General features: G+C 36.5%; 1 protein-coding gene across 1 annotated transcript in view; it reads right to left on the bottom strand.

Annotated features, from left to right (window-relative positions):
• Window positions 1–6,839: 6,839 nt before the first annotated feature.
• The window catches only part of LOC579043 (UPF0538 protein C2orf76 homolog), a 41,705-nt gene continuing 36,249 nt past the window's right edge, over window positions 6,840–12,295 (bottom strand). The window contains exon 6 of the mRNA XM_030990423.1: window positions 6,840–8,552. The gene's annotated coding sequence lies outside the window, so the exon portion shown is untranslated. The remainder of the gene's footprint in view (window positions 8,553–12,295) is intronic.

Genomic DNA, 12,295 nt, shown 5'->3' with positions numbered 1-12,295 from the left:
TCTAAGCGCTTTACAAATATACTATTACCCCGGTCATTGGATTCAGTGCTTGCCCGCACACAATGTGTGCACAATCTCTACTCCCTGGGGAGCATTCCAGCCAGGCGTTACATGACGCTCAAAGACTGTTTGACCAACAATGATTCTCACTGTATATAAAGTTGTTTTGTCCATTTCAAATTGAATTAAATTAATGTGCATTGATATATTTATCATATCTTGGACTATACGCAGACAGTGGAGGCCTTGCACTGGTGTACGTACTACGTCGTCATCACATTTTTTTTTTAGATAATTCTTTATTTAACCCTAAATTCTCTGACAAGCAAGCAAAGTTTTGTGGGGCTTTTGTCATATTTGGCTAAAATGGCTGCCGAAGCACAACTACGCGATTATTTCCCCCTTATTGTATTATTTCTTTCTTAATATTTACCCAAGGTAGCCCATTCAATAAAAGTCGGTCTTCCACGGGGCCCTAAAAATACATAACAACTATTTACAGTTAAAAATGTAAAAAAACAATCAATGTAGAATAAATACTGCAAATCTATTACAGTTGATAAACGAATACAATAAAATAAGTTACGAGATTTAACACATTTTTCAGTATCAATTATAACGTGTAATCATATTAATCTGTCAGCGATATATATATATATATATATTTTTTTTTTGGGGGGGGGGTTGGGGGAGGGGGGGGGGTGACCCCCGGATGTCCCGGATCCGGTTGCTTAACGAATCGACAGTCAGGAAGGAGAGAATGTGGAAAAGAATAAAAATGCGCAAACAAATTCTTTATAATTCTTTCATCAACCATAAGGTTTATATGGAGCTACCCCGAGAAAATTATGTGAATGTACAATTTTGTCAGTTGGTTATTATGAGATAACCCTATAAAAGTGCAAATCCCCTTTTCACTATTTCCTATAGATTTCAGTAATATTATAGGCTTACCCATGCGCGTGCCAAGTACAAAGTGAACGTCAGAGTTACAAATATCAGAGGTGGTATAACATCCGATATAAAATGTCAGAGATAAAATGTTAACTTTACACTGTAATTTCATGGAATGAATTCCATTTGAACCTTTGGCGTTGTACCTCTGACGTTATTACATCTTACATTAATAATTCCGGACATTTTTACTTCTGACATTTTTACCGCTTATATTTTCCCACCATGGAAACACTCACGCCTACCTCGTGACCGTTATATCACTACTTCCAATAGCAATTTCAAATACCTGTATTTTCTTCTCTACTGCTTCCATAAAATCTATGGATCTTGAAGCATGATCTTGTGAGCAAACAACGCCCTCGCAAAGAGTTTTAGGCTGCGTTCATGCTTAAATTTTGAAGGCAGAATGAGCGATCTGAAACGCTCATCGTAAACGCTCATCGTGATCGCAGTTCCACGATGTAGTGTTCATGCTTACTTCTCTGGCTCCCCAGGCAATTCTCCGTGTGTGGCCTTAATTGGTCTTCCAGCTGGATTCGCAAACCTTCACTGTGCATGCTACGTAGACCCACTAGAGGTCAGTGCGTTGACCCCATTTAAACGCGTTTACAAATTGTAAACGCATCTTTTTGTGAGTTTACGATCGGCGATCGTGATCGCCGTTTTTCGGTGATTCTACAAAAGTGAGCTAAGACGCAACCGTGTTTTAAACTAAACGCGTAACAGATGCCTGATTCTGGCCGTCAAAGGCTGCGTTCATGCTTAAATTTTGAAGGCAGAATGAGCGATCTGAAACGCTCATCGTAAACGCTCATCGTGATCGCAGTTCCACGATGTACTGTTCATGCTTACTTCTCTGGCTCCCCCAGGCAATTCTCCGTGTGTGGCCTTAATTGGTCTTCCAGCTGGATTCGCAAACCTTCACTGTGCATGCTACGTAGACCCACTAGAGGTCAGTGCGTTGACCCCATTTAAACGCGTTTACAAATTGTAAACGCATCTTTTTGTGAGTTTACGATCGGCGATCGTGATCGCCGTTTTTCGGTGATTCTACAAAAGTGAGCTAAGACGCAACCGTGTTTTAAACTAAACGCGTAACAGATGCCTGAGCCCTTTTGTCTTTAGGGAAGTTCTAAATTAGTATTATCTTTCAAATGCCGTTGGAACTTAACCTTTTCATTGTTTGGCCTGCAAATTGTAAGAAACTGTAAGTTGATATAGTGTTACAGAGGCGAATATAGGGGTGGGGACAATATTGTGCACCCCCCCCCCTAATAACGGCAAGTTCAAATGTGTTTTATAGCACATCCTTCCAATCTTCTTCTCCTGTCTTCCGGAAAGTGGACTGACGCCCCTCCAGGCACGAAAGTTTCTAGAAACATTTAAAAAGATATCATGATATGACTTTTCTTATTTAAGTTCATTGTCTGGAATGATTGCTCCACTGAGTTTTCGATCCAGAGGCGATTCACATCCACAATCAATGCATCGTTTCCTCATCTGTGTGTAAAAATAGCTGCATTGAGCAGAATGCGATTCGATTTCCTCTTTGGCGCTTTTTATTCACCATCAAAGAAAGGACCGCTTCTTTCATTTTGATTTGAGGTCGATTCTTATTACTCTAGAAATACCCATCGCTCTTGGTTACCAAATGCCCAAGCTATATTGAGAGTAAAGAATGACGTAATAGTGACGTTCAAAGTTATAGATGGCATATTGATTACAATTAAGACTCATTTTGGTTGCAACTTGCAAAATTATATAAGGGCGGGTTTGTGACAGTGCAATACTATTTTTGGTTATTAATGTCAGTTTCAAAGAAGTTAAAATAGGGAGCGTGGGAGAATATAGTTCGCCAAAGGATGTAGACAGAGCGACAATGAGAAGAAAAGTCCTCGGCACTAATATAGAACATTGGCGAGCATCTGAGCAAATAATGGACTGTTATATCATGAAAAGAACCAAATATTCAGTCCCTGGCTCTTAAAATATGTATATAATATAAAGGAGTATATATTCGCCTGCACGGATGTCATTTTAGAGGACACCGTCTTCGTTTAGGGTTGAGTAATCTCAAGCTCTCTCTTCTAGTAATCTTTCTCTTATATTTCAGCTATATACTTCTTTTGTTTAAATTCAACCTTCCCTCCCTCAACCACCTATTTCTTTCTCTTTTAGTTAGCTTTCTCCTGTATTTCTTTTCTTAAAATTCACCCTTCCCTCCCTCAACCATCCCTTTCTCTCTCGTTTAATTATCTTTCTCTTTCAGCTATTTCTTTTGTTCAAATTTACCCTTCCCTCCCTCGAGCACTCCTTCCCTCTTTCTCTTTTAGATAATTATCTTTCACTTGTATTTCAGCTGTAAGTTCTTTTGTTTAAATTAAACCTCCCTCCCTCAACCCCCCCTTTCTCTTCAATAGTAATCTTTCTCTTGTATTTTAACTATTTCCTTTGTTCAAATTTACCCCCCCCCCAGTACCGGAGTGTTGGCTCAGTCAGTAGAGCGTCCGCCTCACAACCGGGAGGTCGTAGGTTCGAACCCCGGCCGCGTCATACCAAAAGACGTTAAAAGATGGGAGTTGTTGCTACCTTGTTTGGCGTTCAACAATTAAAGGATAGAGCAACGTCGATCTGGCGCTGCTCAGTGACTGCCGGGCTCACGATCAATTGGGCAAAAAGAATTTCCGTTTCGCTTTAATAAAATTTGGAGTGGACTATTAGGCTATTATTATTATTATTATTATCAATCACCCGTTCCCTCTTTCTCTTTTAGATAATTATCTTTCACTTGTATTTCAGCTATTTCTTTTGTTTAAATAAAACCTCCCTCCCCCAACCACCCCTTTCTCTATAATAGTAATCTTTCTCTTGTATTTCAACTATTTCCTTTGTTCAAATTTACCCTTCCCTCCCTCGAACACTCCTTCCCTCTTTCTCTTTTAGATATCTTTCACTTGTATTTCAGCCATTTCTTTTGTTTAAATTAAACCTCCCTCCCCCAACCACCCCTTTCTCTTCAATAGTAATCTTTCTCTTGTATTTCAACTATTTCCTTTGTTCAAATTTACCCTTCCCTCCCTCAATCACCCCTTCCCTCTTTCTCTTTTAGATAATTATCTTTCACTTGTATTTCAGCTATTTCTTTTATTTATATCAACCCTCCCCACCCTCAACCACCCCCTTTATATCTTTTTTTTAAATTTTTTTACTAACCTTTTTTTTGTATTTCAGCTATTTCTTTTGTTCAAATTTGCCCTTCCCTCCCTCAACTATCTCCTTCTCTATTTCTCTTTTTAGTAATGATTCTCTTGTATTTCAGCTACTAATTTTTCTTGTTTGAATTCACCCTCCCCTCCCTCAACCAATCCCTCCTCTCTTAATTTTTCTCTTGCATTTCAGATTTCCTTTGTTCAAATTCATCTTTACCCCCTTAACCCCCTTTCTCTTGTATTTCAGGTATTTCTTTAGTTCAAATTCACCTTCCCTCCCTCAACCACCCCCTTCTCTCTTAGTTATCTTTCTCTTGCATTTAAGATTTCTTTTGTTTAAATTTACCCTTCCCTCCCTCAAACCGCCCCTTTTTCTCTCTCTCTCTCTCTCTCTCTTGCATTTCGGATTTCTTTTGTTCAAATTCACCCTCCCCTCAAACTTCTCTCTCTCTCTCCCTCTCTCTAAATTCCATGGACAAAAACATACAAATTGGTCCTTTCGCTATAGTCTTAAAATGAATCAAAACAGAAAAGAAAGAAATAAAAAGAACTGTGCCAGTAAAAATGTCATACATTTTACTCTTTGCAGGAACAGAAATGATATGCACAGGATCTTCACACCCGGTAAATTGTGAAGAGAATACTGCTAATGGTTTCTTGGCCACAACATTCAAATTATTTTCATTCTCAATTTCAATTTCGAATTGATTAACTTTGCTTCAGTTCAAGTTCAGTTCAGTCCAGTCCAAGAAAATTTAATTAAATCAGGTTAAATCAAATATAAGTTCAATTTAATTCATTCCATTAAAAAAAATCAATGATTTCATCTCCATGGAACAAAAGGGAATTTTGCTCTGATTTGATTGACATTTGTTTTATCAACATCACAGCCAAGACACAAATAAAAGAATTAAGCACGATGATACAATAAATCTTATAATATCTCTTCAAAAAGTTCGAATTTATTACATTTATACAGACATGTAGAGCAATAATTCAACCAAATAACATCTTGTTTTTGGTATAGAAAAGGTATATAAAAGGATAAATCACATTCATCCTTTAACAAAATAAAAGAAACATGTATTGTTTCATATCTACGTACATTTCATATTGTAATTTATGAAATGCACAATTAAATATTTGGCATCCACCAAGGGAGCATTCCTTTCATGCGAACATGGTTCTTAAAAGTCTTAACAGTTAAGAAAAAAGAAAGAAGTAAGAAATATAGAAATTGCAGTAACTGAGGGCTGGAAGACCATTACCCAGACATAATGGAGCCTTTTATCAGTGTAGTGTGTTTATATATGTTTGGCAATAATACTCTGATACTCTACACAGATTGATACATTTTGGTTGACATGCTATCATGCATACAGGCAAATGGATGGAAATCTACTTCAAATACTCTATTTGAAACTCAAGTTCTAAAGATATAAGTTTTTAACAATACCAATGAAAAAATAATCAAATACAGATCAATATGGGCACCAAACACCTAATTTAATGAACAATTCTTCTTTTTAATGCTTTGATGGGACAGTTTGATTTAATGTGCATCTATGGGTATACACATATCTCAGTCTTGACAATTTTCAATTTTCAACAAAAACCACAAACTGTTACGAAAATAGTCAGAATGACCTTGAAAGGTATTACAAAAGCCATATCCTGCACAAGTCTAAACCTTATGAAATTGTTTTACTTTGAAAAAAAAAAATCTGAAATTGCAGAAGTGCAAGGATAATGTAATTATTCCCACCATCTTGAATAATACTCATGTAATTGTTGCATCAGTTAACACTTGATTAAAGTATAGTTGTCTTTCTAACAAAGCCAACGAATTGTTGGCTTGGATCCAGAGGGGTTGGAAAGGGGAATTCCACCCTGATATTACGTTGGTTTAAATAGAAGCAGGAAAATGAGAGAAACAGGTCAGTAAAAGTTTGAGCAAACTATTACAAAGAAAATGAAAGTTCATGAAATTTTCTGTACAGAGAAATTTGGAGAGGAGCTTGCAGATACATACCTCACAGTGTCGCCAATGTGTGTGTCACTGATGACAACTTAAAAAAATTCATAACTTTCGTATTTCAATTGGATATTGCTCAAACTGTTACTTATTTGTTTCTTTAATTTTTCTGCTTTTATTAAGACCAACTTAATGTCTGGGTGGACTTCCCCTTTAACTCAGTGTTAAAGGTAATACAAAGTTCTGGTATGGGGTCATGAATTTGGTTCAAATGAACATATTGGAAGCATATGTGATCCTACAATATTCGGTGATCGTTATCGCGGTTGAAATCGAGTCGAAAGTTATGAAATTGTAAATAATGAACTCTTCATGTTGTATAGCTCCCTCTCAAGGTCAAAATATTGATTAAACCATAAAACAATGTTCTGGACTAAAATCGACCGATTGGCTATTCCCGTTTGGCAATTACATATCACAACTACATATTCTGAGATTTTCATGGTCGCACTTACCATTGTATGGCCGTAAGCGCCATTTGAAATTTATCCAAATTTACCGGGAGTACCGGTAAATTTTTATATTAAATTTTTCTCTAAAGCAGAAGTGTTTAAGGGAACAAATTTTCTAGTGCTTATAATACATCCACAGGGTCATCCAAAAATATCAAAATTGTAAAGAATCACTATTGAGCCCATTTAAAAAATTTCCCAAAACTTTGTATTACCTTTAAGAGAAAGGAATGAATGCCCTTCTGGCTCAAAATATACAAAATGCTATGACTGAAACACAGGCTACATATTTGTTGAACTGTCAAACACAATCCATGAATTACAACCATTTCTCCTTAAAATAAATACAAAATAAGGGTGTCTTGAAAGTCAATACCTTCAAAAGAGATTGTTTTCTTTTAATATCCTTTTATCTAGGAATTAAGCAGAAAGTCGTTTCAAAACATATCTTTACATGAAGAATATGTTTGGTTCTCACAGACAAGCTGTAGAAGAGCTGTCCGCTATATTTCTATTCTTCTTTTGTTTCTAACTATGATGAAATAAATGAATGAAAGGAAGTTTTGCACACTATCTGGTGACGTACAGATATAGTGTTACAAACTAATTCTATACATTGAAAAAAGGTAAAAAAGGTGGAAAGTATAACAATCACCAAAATATGTTTTGCTCTTGATGTTAGGAGCTCCATGTTGCTATCCTATATTCCAAATATAAGCTTCAAATATTACTTCTACAACGAGATATTGCAGTATACACACTCAGTGAACAATAAAATGTCTTGTTGCATCAATTTATAGAGGATAAATGTGTTATCTTACTATTTTTGAGAACTAAAATTTGGGCATTTACTCTTTATTTCAGTTTGCCAATGCTAAAAACTGCAACTGCAACCCTGAAGAAACCTAAGATTGCTTGTTTCCATGACCTTATAAGAACTTTCCAGAAAAATATTGTACTAAAAAAAAATACAGATGGGTTTGAAGGCTTCTGATTTGTTGTTTAATATTTTTGTATTTAGAACACATGATTTGTGTTTGTAAACACCATTAAAAGGGCCTGCAACAAAAACATATTTTTCCATGAAGTCTATGACCTTGATCGAAACATTTGACCTTAACAGTTGGAAATAAACTTGACATATGATACCGGAATCACCTGTACGATTATGTTTGGCATAAACCTTAGGATTCACCTTCGAGAAGACACATATCTAAAAAAACACTTTCACTTTCTGCCCATGATATTCTCACGTTCTGAATGGATATTTTCCATTTATGCCAAACATATTTCTCCAAACATGGGAGAGTTAGTTGGTATCAATAGAAAGCATAACATTCCTGGCCTTCTTTCAAAAATCCTATTTCTGAGAAATAGGATATATCATTTTAAATTGTAACCAACTGTTTGATTATTATTGTGAACGGAAAGGAATGCCCAGCTGGATGTTTGCGGTCTTCTTCCATCTTGGCACAGAGACAAAGTTTGAGAGGATGTTTGGCTTCTTGGGATGTGATGGATGATGGGGATGGAATATGGATGGGATTGGGGGTGGGGTGGGGTGAGGGTGGGGTGAGGGTGAGGGTGGGGTGAGGGTGGGGTTAGGATTGGGGTGATTGAGGATGTGGTTAGGGTGGAATAGGAGATGTGGTTAGGGTGGAGATGAGGTTAGGATGAGGATGGGGGTGGTAGGAGGAGGGGAAGAAGGCGATGATGGTGAGGGCAAGGAGAAGGGGGTTAAGGATGAGGGTGGCTTTGGGGCTGGGGCAGTGTGAGGGTCGGGGCGCTGTGAGGGTTGGGGGGGGGGGGTGATGGCCATGGTCAGAATATTGCTCTCTCTCTCTCTCAAGGACATCCTCTGGGCATGAGGCCAGGAACCATCCATCCAGTGCTGCGGCCCTGTCATGATAAATTATGAGAATAGAGGTAATGTTTACAAGCAATCAGTTAGAGGCAAGTATTTAATAGAATTGTGTGCCAAGCAGAAGGGGGCAAGTGGATGCATGAAAAACCAACCTTGATTTTGAATTAATGACACAACAGTAAATTCTTGTTAAAGGTTTGACAGTTCTTGACTACATCAAATGAGTTTATCTACTATAAAAATGATTAACTTTGACCCCAGCCCACCCCAATTTTGTTGGTGCGTTCATGCCTTTCTACTGGACATGAAAATATATTCAAATGTATTTTTGGCAATTGTTTGGCTTCATTAACCCCTCCCCCCCCCCCAAAAAAAAAGAGAAGTTGTTTCTGTATTAAAGAGAAATTAAAAAAAAAATGCAATTTAAAGAACACAATAAAAAAATGTCAAAAGAATAATAGTAAGACAGATAGACAGAGTGAGTGAGAGAGAGAGAGAGAGAGAGAAAAAAAAGAGAGAGATAGATAGATAGATAGAGAGAGAGAGAGAGAGAGAGAGAGAAAAGGGGGTGAAGGAAAGTGGGAAATATTTGTGAAAATAACTGGAGAGATGGGAAAGAAAGACAGAGTGAGTGAGTCAGAGAGAGAGAGAGAGAGAGAAGACAAAAATATGAACGGAAGAGATCTGCACACATAAAATAAAGAATTTATAGAAAATGCATTTATGAACATGTATCTCAGATTCAAGGATAATAACAATACCAATATGATAAAAACATATCTTAAGATAAATTACACAAAAACATTGGCTAAATGATATTGTCCATTCCAAGTTTAAGATAAAGTTGAGTTCTGGTCATGCAATTGCATTGTGAAAGAAACGGTGTAGAATCGACCAGAAAAGGTTGATCATCTAGCATATAAGAATTTGTGTGTATTGCAAGGTTCTGGAATCATCAAAATGATAAGAAATTTGGCCGAGTCTTGGTAAAGTTACAAACACTGTACACAGAAAGATGTATATGGGACTACACAAACACGTGGCGTAAATATCCTACCCTGGAGTTTTACGATGTTACATGACATATTTAGAATATGAAGAAGGCATTTGAAGAGCCATGCTTTTCAGGGAACATGTCTATATCTGATGTTCTTCCACACTTGCATAATAAGAATGAAAACGCTCACAAATTATTTTTCACCTCTTCCCAGAACTCAACCTTCTCTTTACATGCAAAAGAACCAACAATTCATTTAAATCAAAATGCCAATCACTTCAATTCAAATTGAGTACTTATAATCATCCATGATAATATGTAGAACACAAATATGAACAAAAATGCATGATCAACCTATGAAGATGAATAAAAATATTCCATAAGAGAAAGAATGACAGAAAAGAGGGGGGGGGGGGGGGAGGGAAGAAAAAAAGGAAAAGATAAGGAAAGAAAAGCACAAGGTTTTTACGGGGGAAGGCATCTGAACCTAAAATAGATTATTAGTGAGGTGAAATGCGTAAGAAAAGTATAAAAGATAGATATCCTTTAATGCTCCTCACTCCCACACAATTCTACAAGAATAGATGAAGAAATGAAAGGTTTCTTCTTTTTCTCTCCTTGACATTCAGTTAAAAAATAATAAATCTATCATCCTTGATACTTGCTACATACAGAATGAGGAAATGTGAGTGAGAGAGAGAGAGAGAGAGAGAGAGATAGAGAGAGAGAGAGAGATATATATAGATAGATAGAGAGAGAGAGAGAGAGAGATAGAGAGAGAGAGAGAGAGATAGAGAGAGAGAGAGAGATAGAGAGAGATATATAGATAGATAGAGAGAGAGAGAGAGAGAGAGAGATAGAGAGAGATATATATATATATATATAGATAGATAGAGAGAGAGATAGAGAGAGAGAGAGATATATATAGATAGATAGAGAGAGAGAGAGAGAGAGAGAGAGAGAGGGAGAGAGGGAGAGGGGGAGAGATAAATTACATCTAGTTCATAAAAAAAGAGCAAATAAGAAAAAAACTATACATTTTTTAGGATATATCAATCTTTTTTTATGCACGTGCATGTAGACCTAGTATTACCTCTTTTTTTAACAGGTGATTTTTTTCTTTTTTATCGTGACCTACAAAGCGATGCACTATCAAAGTGACTGGTAGCTGTCATTTAGGGGTCGTTCACATTCTATTACAGTTCTAAAATGGCATAAAGCATTTTAATTATTTCACAAGCAAACTTATGAAATTGAGATTATTATTTTTTTTTTAAACTTCTCTAGTACCAAAGAAAAATACAGAAATAAAAAAGGAACATAAATAAAATGAATTGTACATTGCCTATTACTAAATGGGGAAAGTCGGTATCAACTTGGTTTTAACAACAACATAAAAAGGAAACAGATCAGTGAAAATGAGAGGAGAATTGATGTAGAATTTAAACAAAAAGTCAAGGATTCTGAGCTTATTTTGATCAAACATAAAAATCAATACTTCAGTTTCAAGCTATATTTTGAAGGTCCTCTACATATCATACAGTCAAACTTGTCTATAGCGACTGCCCAAGAGAAACACAAAAAGTGGTCTTTGTAGACAGGTTCCTTTAGTACATGTTTCAATGAGAAACAATTTTCAAGGGAAAAAAAAATTGGTCTTTGTAGACAGGTGGTCACTAAAGCAGGTTTGACCGTATCATTAAAACAATCCTATCAAAAGAGGGGAAAAGAGAGCCCAATAGGCACGTTTTCATCATCTCGAAATTGCCAAATAGCCCGCTATTTCTGATTTGGTAAATGACCCTGAAGTTCCAAATCGCGTCTTCATCAGCTCGAGATTCAACTTCGAAACTTGAAACTCGTCCTTGAGAAATTAGCTCAAGATATTTTGCTCAGCGTTAGCGCATAGGGCGAGTCTTCGGTCTAGTGAAGTCGCACAGGACAAATAGCTGGACATTTTGACAAATAGTTGGATATTTTGCAAACTATCCCAAGATATCTTGGGATGACAATCCCGACCAAATATCCCACTAATTGCTACTTCGGTCTGATGAAGACGCAAATTAGCTGGGTAGTTTGCGGATCGGGATAGTTTAAATAGCTGGATATTTGGCAATCTCGAGATAGTGAAGACAGGCCTTTTGACCGGGAATCAGGCTTGAGAATGGCTGGGGACTACAAATAAGAAGTTCAAATTGGAGAGATATTGGGACACTCTGTTTTCAGCTGTTGCCCCAGTAATCGTGGTACACTATTTCAACTATTGGGTTTGCAGGCTGAAAATGGAGTAATACTTCTCTAGAGTATACTTAGCATATGGACCTTCATCAAAGTTGGCATGAGATATATGTTTGACACGATGTATAGACAAAAATGGAATAAATTGTATAAAGAAAATCAGGAGCCACAAGGGCGTTAACTCTGTGTAGAAGTATAGAGTTAACGTTCTTTTTGCTCTCAATATATAAAAAACAAATAGCAAAAGAAACAAAAGAGGGTGGAAAAGAAGGAAAAGAAGGCAATTACAAGTATTCAAATTTGCAAGTAGTGCGCCAGAAAGGTATTAACTATGAATTGAACAACAAGCTAATATCATTACAACTCATGGCAGAAGAAAATAGAGAGACAACTAGCACAAACAACAACAAATTAAAGAGGAAACAGAAATCAATGAGACAAGGATGAAATTAACATAAAAAAAAAAAAAAAATTGCATGAAGAAGAGGAAAATATAATATGTAGAAAGAGAGGAATAATAAAGAGAAAAGTAGGCATATTGCA

Source organism: Strongylocentrotus purpuratus, unplaced genomic scaffold (assembly GCF_000002235.5).
Source record: "Strongylocentrotus purpuratus isolate Spur 01 unplaced genomic scaffold, Spur_5.0 spur5_scaffold_19, whole genome shotgun sequence".
Lineage (NCBI taxonomy): Eukaryota > Metazoa > Echinodermata > Echinoidea > Camarodonta > Strongylocentrotidae > Strongylocentrotus > Strongylocentrotus purpuratus.
Note: the sequence above shows the minus strand (reverse complement) of the source record. Positions and strands in the feature narration are given on the sequence as shown.